Source organism: Neolamprologus brichardi, chromosome 9, assembly GCF_056152115.1.
Source record: "Neolamprologus brichardi isolate AB-2024 chromosome 9, ASM5615211v1, whole genome shotgun sequence".
In the NCBI taxonomy this organism is placed as follows: Eukaryota; Metazoa; Chordata; class Actinopteri; order Cichliformes; family Cichlidae; genus Neolamprologus; species Neolamprologus brichardi.
Genome location: NC_142112.1, coordinates 33,218,707 through 33,237,414, shown reverse-complemented (window position 1 = coordinate 33,237,414; position 18,708 = coordinate 33,218,707). Strand labels below are relative to the sequence as shown.

General features: G+C 40.0%; 1 protein-coding gene across 1 annotated transcript in view; it reads right to left on the bottom strand.

Moving 5' to 3' along the window:
• Positions 1–18,077, bottom strand: part of LOC102782851 (cadherin-20-like) — a 115,771-nt gene extending 97,694 nt beyond the window's left edge. The window contains exon 1 of the mRNA XM_087846315.1: positions 17,680–18,077. The gene's annotated coding sequence lies outside the window, so the exon portion shown is untranslated. The remainder of the gene's footprint in view (positions 1–17,679) is intronic.
• Between the last annotated feature and the right edge of the window lie 631 nt (positions 18,078–18,708).

The following is an 18,708-nucleotide window of genomic DNA, read 5'->3' as shown; positions in this document are numbered from 1 at the left end:
ACAAGAAAGTCCTTTGAAACAAAATGTAAAGAAATGAGGTGTGACTCAAGACTTCTGCACAGTGCTGTGGAAGTCTGTGGGAAAACTGTCCTGTTTCAATTCTCATTCATATTCTGTTGATATGTGACCTTGAAAAACAGTTTACAGTAATACTTGCTAGTCTCACATCTAATTGGATATAACATGATTTTCTTATCTTCAAAATTTTGTCCCAATTAGTGTCAAAAAAGATGACAAACAAGAAGACGTTCAGTCAGATCTGCTCTCACTGGTGAAACTACTATGCCAGATCATGCTATGATATCTTTGTCCATCATTTCTAAGCATCCATGGTTTAAACTCAACAAATAAACACAGGATTAAATAAGACTTGGATCTCAGATGAACCAGGAGCCGGAAAAAGTCATTAAGCTCCACTCACTCATTTAGCGTCCTTAAGTCCTGCAAAATGCACATTGAGCCAATAAAACACAGTTAAATCTGTTTCTCTGGCTATTAGCCTCTCATTTTTCCTGCATGTATCCTCTACCTCTGTGCTCCGTGTTGTAATGCAGGGGCGAGAACAAAGACTCCCATAAATGAATAAGACTTAAACAGGTATGATATTTCACAATTATTTACAACGCTGTGGGTGTAATTTGAGTCACGACCTGTCGATAGGATCAGTAAATGTAATGTGATAACTAAAATTAGAGCTTTAATATCCTGCATTACTGTGTTACAGAAAGGAGTAATGAGATTACAGCTCTATAATGCATTACTTCCACCAGAATTGACTATGATGCACTGAAAATACTCCATCACTGGCTTCTGCTGTTCTGTGTAGGTGCTTTACAACACCCAGTCGAGTGTATAAGCTTTTAAATATCCTTCGCTGCCTCTCTGTCGGTGGCTCAGAGAGCTGTATTTATGCAGGATTCACCAGATGTTGAGTCAACTATTGAACAGATGACAGACTTAGCCAGCAGCTGAGGAGACAATTCCACAGTCCAACACTCAGCAGGCGTCCACCTCGCTTTTTCTCTGCTTGCTTTGTTTACATATGTCTGTCTCTGTCTTGCTGTCTCTTCCTGACTCACACCATCTTAACGTTCCTCACTTTTTCTTGGCACATTTCGCAGTCTCTCTCTTTCACACACACTCTATTCCTTGTGTTTTTGAATACAGATCATCATGTACAGTTGCAGATTATAGTTTCACAGCTGCAGTGCAACCAAAGAAAGTGTTGCATACGAAGCTGGGTAATTGTTGGAAAAGGAAATAAACCTTGAGAAGTAATTTACTTCAGGGGCTCAAATAAACATTAAATCCATCCAGCGACGCCAAATGTGTAAAGCTGTCGTCGGTGAAATGACAGATTAGGGCGTCCACCGAGCCAATAAAACACGTCTCTGAAGGCTGCGAGCTGCTTTTCAAAATAGCAGCTCTCTCATGATTATAGACACGTTCAATTCCCATCACAAAACAAACACAAAAAGGGGGGAATTATTATTATTATTGTTTTAGTTCTTGGTTGGTTTGACCACCGGAGATTGAAAAATGTATCCAGCATGCCAGGCAGATAATTCCATGTCTAATCTCTGAAAAGACATGTTGTTATCCACAGGAAAAGTCCTAAAATCTGTGATGCTGTATTCTTTTTTTTAACATATGTTCTCCAAATAAATGGGTTGTGATCTGTAAAATACCCCAACCCCAAGTTATTGACAGCCATTTGAAGCATCATGCGGAGAAAAATCTATTGTAAGACACAGACCAATTTCTCAAACAACAGTGGGTTCAGCAGACCATGGTGCCGTACAGCTACAAAACATGGACGCACTACACGACTCCCATTTTTTTCCTGACTGTATGTAACCCCCGACTGCATGCAGCATGCTGTCTGGCACTTTTCAAAAACATATTCTGGGAAATGTCAGAAATGACAAACTCAAGTTGACATACTCTGCAGGAAGAGGGGGAAAGTGGCTAAGAGTTCAAAAATACTATAGTAGACTGCACACCTGGAATCTACTGAACTCTTCACTGACAAATGAAATGTTTAATTCTTCTTTTTTTAAATAACCATCACGCCTTGCATTTCCAGATCAGGAAAAATAATTGCTATTCACATTGCATGTTAAACATGTAAAACAAGTTTATTCACTTGCCGTGCTCGTTCGCCTTGAAATAAATCAAGAGCGGGAGCCGAAGCACATTCATTATGAATGCTGTCCTATTCTTGCATGTGCACCGCAAAGCCTCTCATCTCCTTGTTCTTAATTTGCGTCTGGCTCTTCAAATATTTAAAGGTAGGACTTAAGAACTGAAGAGACTGCAAACATGGATCCTGGTTCCACTTGATGAAGCGGTTGTAGGTTGTTGTACAAGACAGACGCCTACTCAAACATACGGCCATGAGAGTTCGTCACTGAACAAGGGATGCCAAACCACTGTGCTTCTGTCCTTGAAAGTGTACAAAGTAATTACATCCATTATTATTTTTCTTTTTTTATTAATATTATTATAAAAATCAGCATTGGCTCAGTTGGTACTAAGGGGCCCAAAGTGATGCCAAAAACATATCTCCCACACGACTGCATCAGCACATCACCACTACTAGTTTGAAACACTGACTGATATCAAGCAGGAGGGATTCATGCTTTTTATGTTGTTTACACCATTCTGACCCTTCCATGTAAATGTTGCAGCATAAATCAAGACTCATCAGACTAGGCAACAGTTTTACAATCTTCTGTTGTCTAATTTTTGTGTGAATTGTAGCCTCTGTGTCCCGTTCTTAGCTGACAGCAGTCGCACTTATTGTCGTCTTCTGTTGCTTTGGTCCATCTGCTTCAAAGTTCGATGTATTTTGCATTCAGATATGCTCTTCTGCATACGCTGGTTGTAACGAGCATTATTTGAGTTTGCTTCCTATCAGCTTAATGCAATCTGGGTGCTCTGTCATGACTGCTTGCATCAACAAGACATTTGCAGAACTGTTGCTCAGTGCATGTTTTCTCATAAACCCTGGAGATGGTTCTTTGGGAAAAACCCAGTAGATCAGCAGTTTATGAAACAGACCAGCCATGGCACCAGTGACCATGCCACATTAAACTCACCTAAATCGCCATTCATCTCCATTTCAGTGTTCAGGTGGGAATTCAGGAGGTGATCTCGACCATGTGTACATGCCTTAATGCAGCGGTCTCCAACCTTTTTTGCGCCACGGACCGGTTTATGCCCGACATTATTTTCACGGACCGGCCTTTAAGGTGTCGCGGATAAATACAACAAAATAAAACTAGTACCGGTACCGGAAAAAAGAACATTTATTCATAACACACGTGAAAAGACCAAGGAAAACCGAGTTAACGATAAAAACGATAACAAAATAACGCTGAAAACCATACATGTCACACCTGAGCCTCAACTCTCGCGGCCCGGTACCAAACGACTCACGGACCGGTACCGGTCCGAGGCACGGGGGTTGGGGACCGCTGCCTTAATGTACTAAATTCCTGCCATGTGATTGGCTGATTAGATAGGTGTATGTAACAAAGCCCAGGTATGTTGTAAGGTTTGTATCTGGCATAAAAGTTTCTTAATCTTCTATGTCAGGTGTACAGTGCTGTGTAAACCAGCTTTTTCACTGACTAAAAATTAAACCAGTAAATGTCCAAAATTACCACTAAAATGGCAGAAAATCAGTGAGCTTGATGATAACGTTGCTAATGTTGTGTCTGATTGAATAGGCAGCTGTTCACTGGCATGATAGCAATGTCGACTACATAAGGTGATTTCATGTAATGAAAACAAAGTGATGTTGCCCTTAAATATTCATATATTCAATATATACTGTATTAAAAACAACCCCCAAACATCCACTTTTGAACTGAATTCGGGCCAGATGTAATCTAGATGTCTAGACATTTTTGACCTGTGAGACATCAAAACTATGCTTACTGGAGTTCTCCTTTACTTTTGGATTTCATGGCAACCACACGAGACATAAGTCTCCTCAGGAGACATATGAGACCCTGAATAAAAGAAGACGAGAAACTGATCCACCCACTTGACTGGGAATTCCTGTAGACGGGTGATATAAAACTCAAGCTGTGGTTATTTCCTCACTTCACTCCTCCTCTACATTTTCCATTCTGTCTCATCTACTAGCATACACTCCTCAGCTCACAAAGAGAACACAGGTAATGTGATTTCAAAGGGAAGAATAATGATACCAGGAGGAGGGAAGGAGGGAGGGGGAGGGGATGGGTGTTGAAGTGATTTCAGGGGAGCGGTTCAGCCTGCGGTTCAGGGGTAGGGATTTTTTTTTTAACTTGAGTGGAGTGAGATCAAACGGCTCATCCGTGTTGGTGCGTAGAGTGAGACTGAAAGTAAATAAAGAAATTAACAGCTTGGAACAGCCATTTTGCTGGCTGAATTAGGGATGTCCATAAGGGACAACTCGCCAGCAGACCTAATCACCCTGGTTTGTTTACATATGTGAAGCACAGTTTCTGGAAACTCGACTGCCAAATGCAATGGCAGATTATCCCATAGATCATTCTGGGATGTTCCCCAGGCTGCATTAAAAAGATGAGGAGCTAAATTAAATGGAAGATGGGATATGGAGGACAGGACAGAGGCAGAACGACAATCACCTCTTGAACCTGGTGGGACCTATTGATGCCAAAAAATCTCCATGTAGCTGCCGAACTGAGGTGCATAAATGAGCTATAACTAATTCATTTGAAGCTCGGCAGCCAGCCTCAAACATAACATTTACATTGCACCAGCTTATAAAGTACATTTGAAAAAGAAAGCACACTCTCTTTCAGTTCTAAGGTTTTACGTATCAGAATATAATAAAAAAAATCTCCACAGCAGATCTTAAAATGAGATGAGATGAGCAACAACTTGACATATTACACCATGTCACTGTTTGTTTAACATAAACTAAAGCAAAATGTGGATGCAGTGTGAAAAACCTGTAAAGTACACACTTAATGCTTCCACAGGATTTAAGAGGGTAAGTAGCAGCTAGGTGCTGCTATTCAAATATACCTGATTAAGTGATCATCAACAAACGTGAAGGCTTATGTGAGATCAGAAGCTTTCACAGTTTACAGGTCTGAAGCATTCAGGTGTGTGCTAACACCACAGGGTTACTAACTGTGGATGTTCCAGCAAATTCAATCCAAGGTCAGAGGTTGCAATGCACTGAGAAACTGTAAAAAACCAAAAGCAACATCTCAGGTTTTACAGGCCTCAGTTAGCTTGTGAAGAGCTAAAGTTCATGACAACACAATTAGAAAAAGACTGAACAAGTTGTTTGGGTTGCCAGGAGAACGGGTCTTCTCTGCCATATTCTTTCTGGGAGAACGAACATGGCAGCACATCTTAGGTTTGCAAAGTTGATTCTGAACAAACCACAAGACTTATCTAGCAATGTGCTTTGGACAGACAAGACCAGAGTGGAAATGTTTGGCTATAATGCACAGCAACATGGTTGGAGAAAACCAAACAGAGTAAATCAACACAAACACCACATACGAACTGTTGGGTAAATTGGTGGATGGGTGATTTCTTGGGCTTGTTTTGCAGCCATAGGACATTGCACTCACTAAGTTGACCATGAAGTCATACAGGATCAAATGTAAGGACATCTGGCTAACAGCTTAAACTTTGCCATGCAACCAGACAGTGATCCAAAGCCCATTGGCAAGTGTCCAACATAATGGCAGAAATAGTAAAGAATAAGGGTGGCGCAATGGTTCAGTCAAGGTTCTTAATAAACTGAAAACTTAACTGAAACCTGCTCTGCCACCTGAGCTACAGCCACCCCAGAACACCTGTTACATAAAATGAATCAACATTTATTTAGCCGTGTGCGAATGAGTTCAGCAATATTTGACTCTTTCCTTCAAAAAGACTAGACGACCTCCCCTATACCCTTAATGATGATCAATAAATAGAGAAGTTCCAGGTTTTTTAAAGGCAGCTCTAGTAAGGCAGAGATTAGAAGATTCTCTTAAATTACAAGGGTTAAAATACTATTTTATTACTTCTAGTTGGAACTTTTTCCTCAGATTCATGGCTTTTTTAAATAAGACCTCCAACAAACGTTGAAGGTTGGAGGTCTCACCTTCAAATGATGCCTAACAGTGACTTCCAGACCTCTTACGGACTGTTCTTTAAATCTTTTCTTACCATTTTAGCCGGACCTGGATGTAAAGAAGTCTTTCTGCTGTGCATTTAGAGGCTTAAAATAAAAAAAATATGTGTCTCTTTGTCTGCTAAATGCTTGACTACATTCACCAGCTAGATGCCAGCATTTAATACACCGTGTTTAAAAAAATGTATTAAAGCTTAAAAGCCCAAAAGCTATTGCTTTAACGAGACACAGCCAGCAGAATTTCAGATTACATATCTGAGGGCTGCTTACAGATCAACACTGTGATCAGATATTATTTGCTATAGCAAAGTTTGGGAAGAGTGCATGAACTACAGCTATTTCACTTCCAGTGATTTATTGTTCTACCTCAAACAAGTAGCTCGTCTTTGCAAACAGCAGGAAAGAAACACATGTGAGCGTCTAGTTTTCTGACTTTGTCTGCGTGGTCCTTGCTGTATCGATCGGAAGCTTCGGGATATGAAGGAAAAACAATGTTTGTGGAAAGTTCAGACAAAAGCTTTCCAGCCAATCAGAGAGCAAACTATCATACAACACAATATATATCTTTAAGCCTTGAGTGCATATTCTGCAGAAAAAAGTTGTCTCACAACTACAGATGATGCGGGTGATAAATGCAATATAGGGGCCCTGTGAAATGTGTACGGTATGCTTGTGTATATGTGTGTTTGTGAGCATCCAACACCGGACACCCGATCCTCTCTTTCATCCTTGCATCTGTGGCAAGCTGCCACAAGCCCGTATCATTTACCACACTACACCTGTTGGGATGAATTTGATACCTGGAGATAATGGATTGGAGTTCAAAGAGGAGAATGCGGACAGGAAACTTTTCCAGAGGTCGTATTTCATGAGCAATCTGCGCTGATTCAAATACACACACACACACACAAACACACACACATATACGTGTGAAGTTGAGAACAGATGACAGGCAAAACGAAATGTTCTCATGTTTGGGACTGTAGTAACAAGTTTCACATCAAGCTTGGACATGAAAAGAAGGTGAAAACAGCTTCAGTTACAGCACAATGTATCTCAGAAAATAAATCTTTTTATTGCCTCTCGTGTTTAACGAAAAGTTCACCCATGAGCCAAGAAAGACTTCAGTAGTTTTGGGCGTCTATATCAACTCAAAGCACACTAATAACTTGTGAACTTTTGCTGAATTTTTGCTAAAAATACAACGTGAATGCATCTCCAATTATACAACAAACATTTATGTATGTACTAAATTAGATATGTGATTTAGTATCACATATCACCTAAAGAGTGATGGTTGCTAGAAACAGCCATGTAGGACTTTTACAAGGAACCAATCATGCAAGTCTAGAGATCATTTGGCAAACATGGCCAAGACTAGGAGTGCAGAGAAAGTCAGCCAGGGGTTATTCATTGTCATATAAAAGATGGACGTAGCCACAGTAACCATTGGTAACCATTGGTTACTAAAGTTCCAGTTTGTCTCGATCAAAGTGTTAGCTGTTGTCCATCCCTGGTCTCTGATAGCCACATACCTGCTGCTTGATTCCTACATAGACATACCTTTCATCATTTACAAGATAGGCTTAATAGTCTATTTAACATGAGCTGGTAATTCAGCACATAAACTCATCAGGGACGTTTCTGTAGAATCACAGCTCTCTAACCCTTTAGGTTAAGGATTTCACTCTGGAAGCTACATAATGTTTTATGTTTGTGGTTGAAATCTTTATTGTGTTTTGTTCTCTATATAGAAAAAGAACTCTTAAATAAGACATTCGCCAGTGTTTATATCTTGTGGGTGATCAGTTTAACCCCAAGGTTGCCCAGTATTCAGTAGCTGGTATAAACCCAAGCCATTATTTTATGGTTATTACTCCAAGTCATCTAGAAATTTTTAGCTCCTACTTTTAAAACAGTCCTGTGTACTGTTTGTGTCCTGTGTACTGTTTGTTTGTATATTTGTCTTTTTGGCTGCTGTTACAACCAAATTAAAGGGACAATTAAAGGATTATTCTATTCTATTCTAAAACTCCATTGGAAATTATACACACGGCATTAGTATCTAAATGTATTTTTGATAAAATTGTCTTCATGACCAACAGATCAGCCTAAATCCAAATCATATTGAGTGAAGGTCTGAAAGTTCGAATGTATTGCATGCATTGCAGTACATTTTAGTACATTTTAGTACATTTTGGAGAAATGAAGCATTATGACAGGAGCAGGAATTTGCTTGTGCTGCTTTTTGGTGAAACATGCCCCTGCTTTTTTTTTTCTTTTTTAATAGACTGGATTAGTTTTGATCATGCTGTGTGTCAAATCACAGTAAATAATTACTCTTTTCAAATGCTGGCTAATTGGTGGTGCATCATGCTGTTTGTAGTGTTGGAGATCTCGCTCTAACTCTGGTTAGCATTTAGTCTTCTACGGGTCCGTGTTTGAAAAATATCCAAGTGTCCTTGGATTCCTTTTACTTTAGTCTCTCTCTCTGTAAAATGAGTCTATGGATTGAATCCAAAAAGTGGTCGACGAACAATTCAAGTAATTCATTAGCAAAATGAGCACAGCCATATGAGCACACTATGTACTGCATGTATGGGAAAAATGCACCAGAAATTCACAGAGAGTAGCACCATGCTGAGAACTGCAGAGCACAGAAACCTAATGGATGTCTGGGTCAGATTTATGGTAGCTCATCCCCTCCACTGCTATGAGAAAAATTTGACTGGAGCACACCAACTCCAGAGACTATAATTCATTTGCCATCTCACTCCATTTTATTCAGCCAGAGTACATTGGTGAGTATTGGGCTCCTTTTTTCGGGGCCAATAAAATGTAATCACTGTCTGCCAGGACCAAGGTCGAACTATATTCCTAAAGCAATGCGATGATCATTCTGGCCCTCTCTGAAGGTCGACTGGCTGTTTATTTTTTCCCTTATGCCTGCAAGATGGATTGTTAAAAAATTAAATAGGGGATGTTTGCTTTTGATGAAATTGTAGATTATAGTTTATAGTTTCATTTTTTTTCCTGATGATCTAATCCAGAGTGTGATAACTGAGCAGATAGGATGTTTGAACAGGTTTACAGTGAACACATTTCCTGTTGCATGAATTACACTTGTGAAATTTCATTGTGGTGATGGTCTCCTCAAATCCTCTATTGGCATTAGTAAGCCAGTCTGACATCATCCTGTTGACTCGCATCCCTTGTGAGAGCTCTTCATAGACCAGCCTGTGTTGTAAACTCCATGATCTAAGCCTGAAACCCCCACCAGTGTTGTTCTAACTAGACTTAGAAATATTATGATTATCTTCCCAATTCTGCCACTCACCTTGAAATTAAAGGTAAAAGGAAGCTGCATAGGGATTTTCATAGGGATTTGTAGTGCCCTGAATACCACTCAAAATGTTGTTTTCCAGAAGACATCATTAGAATGAACTGATAAAAATATATTTTTTATATTTTTATTCTTTTTACTCACATTTTGTTTCATTTCGAAAATCACCATTTAAATTACAATTCTGTCAGCTGTACTTTGAGTGATTGCCCTTCTTCGTTATGTTAATTTTGCCAGAAACATTTTAATTATCATTAGCAAAACTTAGCGAATGTCAGAAACATGCATATTTAATATTAACTAACAGAGATGGGCAGTAATCCAATTAAATTTTTGCTTGATGCATAAAGTTAAAAGATTAAAACTAATAAAACAAGTTTTAAAAAGACACTTTTCCATTTCATTACATTTTATATGATGGATTAGGCAGAAAAAGTAGAATTGGGCTGAAAGATCTATCGCTTTATTACCTATTGAGGTTGTAAATCATGTTTTTAAAAAGTAACTAAGTAACTAAGTAATTAATTACTTTTGAAAATAAGTAACCAGTAAAGTAATGGGATTACTTTTGGGGGCAAGTTATCAGTAATTAGTTACTGATTACCTTTTTCAAGTAACTTGACCAACACTGTTAACTAATATCAACTAATATTAGCTAAAGCCAGAAACACACATACTGAACATCATATATTACTGTAGGGTCTCTAACTTAATATAAAGCACCTTGAGGCACTGCTGTTATAATTTGGTGCTATATAATTAAAACTGAACTGAATTAATTTAAATATGTGGGCTTTGGATATGGTTCACAGAAGCTCAAATGTTTGATTAATATCTATCAAGCACTCTGTGAAAACAGCTCTACAGGCTCTACAATGTAACAGTTAAGGAAAGTTTATGTGCTCAGTTTTCCCTCCTGGCTCCAGTGAGGACCACTGAGAGAGAAAGCTCATCTCTCCGATCAGCTTCATTTAGACATTGATTTTTACATGTGGCCTTGGATATTGAAAATTTCCTTCTCAAAACCCTGTCAGACCAGTGGGGGGAAAGACTACGGGGAATCAATTCAAATTAATTTTTCAAGATGAGGTGTTTCTGTCTATTACTGTAAGCAACTCTCATTTTAAATAGATCCACTGCCTGAAGTCAGTCCCAGAGAAAAAAGAAAGAAAAAAAACCATGATTGCTTTCTTCAACATGGGCATGGAATAATTCACCATCTGAGTTTGGAGGGAGCTGCAGGACCATCTCAGTGAAATGAAAGCCTGCATCTTTTGGTGCATGATCAGGTATTGAAGAATTTGTTCCAATGAACAACCAAACTATCAGCTGTGTGCACACAAGTGGCACAAAGCGATGGATAATATAGCAGTGTATAAAGTGAGAATATTTCCTGTATTTAAAAACTCTGAATACCATGGGAATGGACTTATTACTTGCTGTAGGTGTTCTTTAAGGATGGAGAGCTATATTAGCTGTGTTGGCACTGACAGTTTAAATTGTAGTTGTACTTTCTAGCTGCCTGAGTCCATTTGTTCACTATGTGCCTCTTCTTTAACCGCTAAACAGATGCTTCTGGCAATGTGCAGGTTCTGACTGCTAATGTGGTGCAGGAACAGAGGTCCTAAAGTTTTATTGCCTATTTGTTTGAAATCATAAACAGGTGTAGATGCACAACTGCTTCCAGCGATCATGGCTAAAACAGTAACAGCATCTCCCCGGGCAGAACTGGTTGTAGCAGAAACTCCAACAAAAACTTCTTTGTGAAACTGTAGCAGTACATGTAGCCAACAACAAAGTTACATTTCCAACGTCAGCACAACCTTGTCAACTGTCAACCTGTCAGCTGACAGTTACTGAACTTGGAAATGTTAACTTGAATAAGAGCACCAAGTTTAACTTGTCCAAAGTCTCTGGGGATGTGAAGTGATCATAGAGTGTGGAGTGATCAAAGAGAACCACATATCCACATCTTATTTCAGAGAAACCAATGAATAAAACCACTTTCATGTAGTTTGTCAAGTGATAATGGTAATTCTAGATTGCCAATGGTGTGAATGTGAGTGTAAATAGTTGTTTCTCTCTCTGTGTTAGCCCTGCGACAGACCGGGTGTACCCCGCCTCTCACCCTGTGATCGCTGGGATAGGCTCCAGCCTGGGTTCAACCCTAATAAAGATAAGTGGAAAAGAATGGATGGATAGATGGATGTTTAACAGTGCAAATTGTATTTTGGTTTAGTTAGGTGCAACTGTAAATATCTATCCGAACGCCAATTTGGGATTTCTCAATGAAGCGAAAAAGGGCCATTTTTAGTCCACATTATTACAGCCAAAGTACCTTTGTTAGGTTTTAAAGAAGACCTTCGTAAAGAAATAGCAAAGTTTTTCCAATTGCAAAATCTACTACGTCCATGTACTGCCTAAACAGAGAAATTTCTTGTACAAAAGTAGTTTTCATTGCAAAATCTGACCAAGTAGTTTCAGTGCCTAAACATAACCATGTCATATTTATTGCCAAACCAACTAATTTTTTGTGCCTAAACCAACCCTAGTGACTTTCAATGTGTAAACCGAACAATGTTCTTGTAATGCCTAAACTAAAAATAATATCAGGATGTTTTTAATGCCTAAACCCAGGGGTCTCCAACTCCAGGCCTCGAGGGCCGGTGTCCTGCAGGTTTTAGATGTGTCCTTGGTCCAACACAGCTGATTCAAATGGCTAAATGACCTCCTTAAGTTCTCCAGCGGCCTGGTAACGAATTAATCATGTGACTCAGGTGTGTTGACCCACGGTTATATCTAAACCTGCAGGACACCGGCCCTCGAGGCCTGGAGTTGGAGACCGCTGCCTAAACCTAACAAACTACTGTATTGTTCAGACAATAAGGCGCACTTGATTATAAGGCGCATTAAGCGAAACAAGCATTAGCATTCATCCTCCAACTTCACTGGTTATATTATGCTAACAAAGCTGTGTTAACTAGCGATCAGGTAGCACATCATTATATACCAGCTAGCCCAACTTCCGTAACCCTACAAACGTCACTGCTGTTTAGTTTTCTGTCTTCATTTATGTTGGAAGTGATAACAGAGCTGTACGTTTTAATTATTTCAGAAATCTCTCAGTCAGAACATGCTATATCATGTTTAGGTGGAAACTAGCGAGCTAACTTCCTGCTAACTTCTAACTCCGTTAAATTTAATAAATCCTGTTTTCATGGATGCCTGAATGTTAAACTTAATTGTTACACCTGGTAAAGCAGCAACGCTGATCATTTTGTTAAAGATTAAAGAATTTAGATGGTTTTTAACTCTCAGTGATGCTGCAGTGTTTGTTTGACTTTGGGACCTGAAGCAGACGGAGTTTTGGACCCAGATTACTCTGCGAGGCTCCTGACTACGGTAGCGGTAATGTTCTGACAATCCATCAAGCAGTGGGGCTTCGTAGCTTAGCAAAGTCGTACTAAAACATTTTTGACAGACTTTTGAACACCGTGTACCACCTGAAATTGGTTTGAGATCAGTAAACACAACCAGAATGCATTCATAAGGTGCACTGTCGATTTTTGTGAAAACTAAAGGCTTTTAAGTGCTCCTTATAGTGCAGAAAATACGGTAGTTTTTCTATATTAAACCTAACCCTGTAGTTTTTAATGCCTAAAGTTAACCAACCAACCTTTTTTTATTTTGTAATATATTTTAAAAAGCAAACAAACAACAAAAAACAATACAAATGGAGTGTGAACATCTGTGAAATCTGAAGACTGAGTCTGAGTCTCTGGTGTAAATAGATCCACCACCAAGGCCTCAGCCTTCGAAGGTGGCTATTTTCACCTTATAAATAAGGGGAAAAGGATAATGAGCACATATGAGACCGGACAAATGAGAAATCATATTCGGGAGACAAATCAGTAGAGCTCGAGACTATTTCATGGATGGCTATTTACTAAATCGGGCTTTCATAACAGCCAGTGCATAGCTGCTGTTGTCTCATGTTTGTTTACTTTGCGGTATGCTTGTTATTGGATCATTGTTGATTTTCCAGATAACGGTGCTGTTGAGTGGTATGCTTTAAAAAAAGAGTATGTGTGGTGTAAATTACAGTATTGATAGTGATTGTTTTATTATAAATGTTTGCCACATAAGTCAGGCTTTCCTGTGTGCCATTGAGTAGTCACGCTATGTGTGTATGCTTTATATATACAGCATTAGCATTTTACACATATATTCATGTAGCTGTTTGTCGTATGGTTGCTGCGGGTGCTACCAAGCTCCTATTGCATTCCTGTCATGATATCCCTTACATAAAAGACGCTCCACCTGCTATGGATTGACCTTCAATTGAGCTGTGCCCCCTCATGCAGTGGTTTCCCAATGGTGTGTCAAGGCACACCAGTGTGGCTTAAGAAATACATAATTGCTTTGCTTACATGGTGCCAATCGAGCTAATGAGGAAACGAAATATTGAGAAACTTTGCCTACTTTAGAGTTCAGGGTTAAACTGTATTTGTAATTGTGACTGTTTTTGTAAAGAAAATGCAAATTCCAAAGCATAAGTAGTCCTGCTCTTTGCTACAGTTTGTTATAAAATGTTCTCTTTTAATCGCAGCCAGTGTGAGGTTGTTGAATGAAACTGGTTTTCATCAGCCTATTTTCTATGGATATTTCCAGTTTTTGCATATTATTGCACTTGGCTGGTATGGATAAGGCTATGTACTGGTAAGTGCAATGAAGTTAGCAAATATATCCTAAAGCATCAAATCTCAATGTACCGGTGTGAACTCTATTGTTTCTGCCGTTAAAGAATGAAGTAAAGAGCCTTGTTTTAACACCATTTACCAAATCGGTTTTCATCATTTTATGGTTTCTGGATATTTGGTTCAAAACATAAAACACATTTAAATGAATACTTTTAGTATTTTCCCTTTTTTGGGTTCAGATTAGTAAACAGCCCACAAAATCGTGCAAAGATAACACCCAGCAACTTAGTGCACATCGCTGGAGTGTGTTAAATGTGTGAAGGAGAGGTGGCGTGACAGACTCTGCTGCCTAGAGTTTCTCTGAAGTTTGCAGCTGTTGTTCATGACCTGATATTCAGCACGACTAGCAATGAGCAATAAACACCAGAAGCAAATGGAGCTCTGCCTGTTTTCATACCTGTTCTAGCTGGCCGATTGCAGCTGAGAGTGAGAGAGCTGAGAACTAATGCTGGATACTAGCTGCAGAAACTGGCTCACGCAGGACCCCCATGAAATAAGCTTTTCAGCACTTTATGACTACCAGAGCAGCTCTTCTGCCAAAAGAGCTCTTCGCCATTGAGCAAGAATGGCTCAGAGAATACCAGTTTTCATGCTATTACTTAATGCATCAACTGTACAATACTATATTTATCCCAGATTTGAGGAATTATTTTGTTACAGTATAATAATAATGATGATGATGATGATGATGTTGAGGATAATAAAAAACTATTAAAAAAAGCAGCTTTTTTATTCCGAATAAAGAAAATATTTGAATATTTGGACTTGATTAAAAATTGCATATAACTGTCTCATCCCAACTAGTTAACAAACTGATGGGTGAAACACTGCAGTGTTAAAAGAGTGTGACATTTAACAAATTGGCCAAAAGTGTCCATCGTAGTCTTTTGTTTCTGCTGAAGTGGCGAGCGCCCCGAGGTCAAGACAATCCATCCATAGCTCAGACAGATGACTTACAACTCCGACAAACTGATCCGCACCACCACACAATACCACACGGGTGTTTCCTGTGCACGAAACATATCTGGTCGTGTTCCAACTTTTAAACCCAAAGGCGGTTTTCTGTCTTCGATCACAGCAACGGTACCTGTGACACGGCTCCCCGGTGTCAAATAGCACTGAGAAAATATACTTCGTGATGATCAAATGAGCCATAAAAAGTATTTCAAAGGAAGAAAAGCTAATTAGAGGTAAAGTGACACCCGCTTCAACTCAAGCATAACATGGCAGGTGTACAAGCGCTAACGCCGTCCCACAGCCGCTGTTGCCTGCCAGGCCTGGCTGATTGACATGACGTTGCTTCCCAGACCACAACAATGCCAGCAGGGTCCTTGTTATTTTGTCTGTTCTCAAAGGCGCCTTCTGGTAGCCCATAAAGCACCATCAGGCTCCAAGCCCTGCAGTCATTCAATTAAGAATTTACTGGGCTATTGATTTCACCACAAGCGAAGCGCCTCACATCTTGGAAACAATAAGGAGCCCATAAAGGCTATACTAGCCTTTTACCTAAAGGGTGATGACATGGTCTTCAGTGTGGAGAGAAAGGCAGGGAAAGGCTAATGCACGAAAAGTGAACAACATCTGAGTTTTCTCTTACTTCAGTCGTTCTCCTTTTTAAGCAGTACCTTCATTTTCAGCGTGACCTTTTGAATAAATTGTGATTTCTTTTTTAAAGAAAAACAACTTTTAATTAATGTTGTCAAGAATCACTAGTGTCTCTGCTTCTAGAAACTAATTAAAGATTCCCTAAAGTCAGAGATGGGGTCGAATAAAAGTTTGAGAAATTAACATAAACTCTGGGGGACTAGCCTAAGTGCGTAGAAGAAAATAAATGGCATGCTTGGCAGAAAAAGAGCCCACAATGTATGTGCTGCCATAAACAATTCTGGGGTGATAAAACAGCTCTGAGCTCAGTTATTGACTATTTTTTATTAGATAAATTTTAATTCTGTGTATTGTTTTGCCTTTTCTCTAAATTTAATGAATTTCTTCTTGTTAGCCTTAGCGTGAGCTTGCTGGCAGGCAAACTCATCTTTTTCTTTCGGACCAATTACTTGACAACCAATAACAATCTTTAGGTCAGTTATCAAATAATGTTTTTTTTTCTGTGTGTGTGTGTTGACCACACGAATGAGCAAAAAGAAACAAAAACCGTAAAACACCAACCGAAACCTACGGCAACGAGCTTTTTGCCCACTTGGGGGCAGCACAAACGAGCTGCAAGCAACACACTGATTTGTTTGTTAGCAAATGCAAACATCCAGAAAAAAACAGAACAGCATTAGCTTTCATTTACATCTATTTATAAGCTCTTGTAAATCTGCTATTTTCATCAGGTGGCGTTTTGGTGCTTTTGCCCTGAGACATGAGCTAAAAACTGATGACAGCAAACAAAAGCAGTTTGTGGACATGAGCTAAATAAGGCGAAGGAACACAAAAACACACTTATGTGTCCACTGTAGTATAAAAGTGTTACTGTTATAATTAGTAGCCACTGTAATGTTGCATTCTTTCATGTTTTAGCAGGATTTCACAGCCCTCCTTGTTATTAATGCCAGCAAAGTTCCCGAGCTGCCATCTAATAAATCTCCCATGCCCCCCGCCCCCTACCTACATTGAGCGACCCCATGTGGCATCCTGAAGCCAGGCTTAATAAACTTTGGGGTCATTCTTGGCAAAATTGTGTTCACAGTATCATCCACTGCAGAGCTTTGGGGAAAAAAAATACAACTGTTGATGCAACACAAGTTGAGCTGGGCCAATTGAGACTACAACGAAAGCGAGAGAGGAGGAGCGGTCGCGTAGAGTGAGTATAAGCTGGAGAGAGGAAGGAGCGTACGAGAGTAGTGCGGCCAGAGGAGAGTACATGTAGATGCTTAATGAATTCAGCCACAGCAGCACACAATGAAATCTTTATCCATGGGGGATGAGGCAGGGGACTTGGCAGAGCCCCGGCGTATCTCAGCAAGGGTGAAAAATAGAAATCCCACTGTCCCCCTGTTGGCTCTCCCTCATGTCAGCTGCCTTGGTTACTGAATTGGCTGCCAGCGAGCCCCCGCCACTCCACTCTATCCCTCCTCCTCCTATTCCCCTCTCTCTTTCTCAGTCGTTCAGTTCAACTCTCCTTCACACTCGTGTATTTTTCCCTGTTTCTGTCACTGCACTTTGAGCTGTCCCTCTGCTTTTTCTTGTATTATTAACCCATCCTCCTGAGTCAACTTCCTGCCGCCGCAAGTGCACATTGCTGCTTCTCCTCGAAGTCCGTAAACGATGGCTGTAATACACACCCACTGCACAAAGACACACTCTGCACAAGCTCTTAAAATGCAAGGATTTGACTTACCTTGTTACAGGTTGTTCTGATAATTATGTTTTTATTAGACGATTTGGAAAAGAGAGGAATAAATTAAAATCCTTACCTTTTGGAGCTTCTCTGAACTTCTTTTCCTTCGCAGACACTGGGATTTACTGCAATTTTCTCACTTTCCCTCCCGACGTGTTGGTGTCTCTATCTCAGTCTTTCCACTGTGGGTTTTTTCTTGCAGACAAAAGTCCGGCTGACCCCCTGCGCAGGGAAAACCAGGCAAGAGGGGATTTAAAAAAAGAAAAGAAAAAGACCAGAGAGCAAGCGCTGGCAACTCCTGATGAACTCAGCTTCTACCTCGCTGCTCCTTCCAGCACTCGGGGTGAATGAAGTGTGAGACAAAGTAATCTTCAGGTGAGGAGACAGACTCCCTTTCTCTCTCCTTCTTTCACTTTCCTCCTCCTGCACGCTCTCTCTCTCTCTGTGTCCTGTGCTCGCTCTACCTGCTCAGAGCGCTGTGGATGAGCTCACACTCAGCTCTCCCTCTTGTGTCTGAGCGCTGTGCTGTTGCTCCATCTATTCCCCTCATTTCTCCCTCCCTCTCTCCCTTCATCCATCCCTGTACGGCTCATGAATGTTTAGACACGGCAATTGTAGCTGAAAGGCACTGAATTAACCCGCAGGACTCAAAATACACTCTTTCGCTCCACTCACTTTTCCCCACTTTATTCTTTTGTTCTCGCATTGGCTGCAACCCCTCTCACTGTGTATGTGACCCCCCTGAGCAGCACAATCAGTTCTTTTTAGGGGGAGTGATAGTCTATTAACTTTGTGGTCTTTTCTCTTTACTGGGTTTTATCAACAGACCGTCTGAAGCTTGGTTAAAGGATTGTGGCTCGAACATCCCCAGCAGACTTCAGCCTGTTACATTAGAATGCAGCACACATGACTTCACATTATAAGAAAATTGGTTCATAAAATAATCACGAACAAAACAAGAAATAAGTATGATGAATAAGTAAATATTTGCTTCTCCCTTGGCTGATTAATAATTAACTGTCCTTAAACAAGTCTAATTGGGCTTAATTGAAGGTATTGAGTCATTGGAAAACAGATAAAAATCAAACCGCTCATGTCCCCGCGG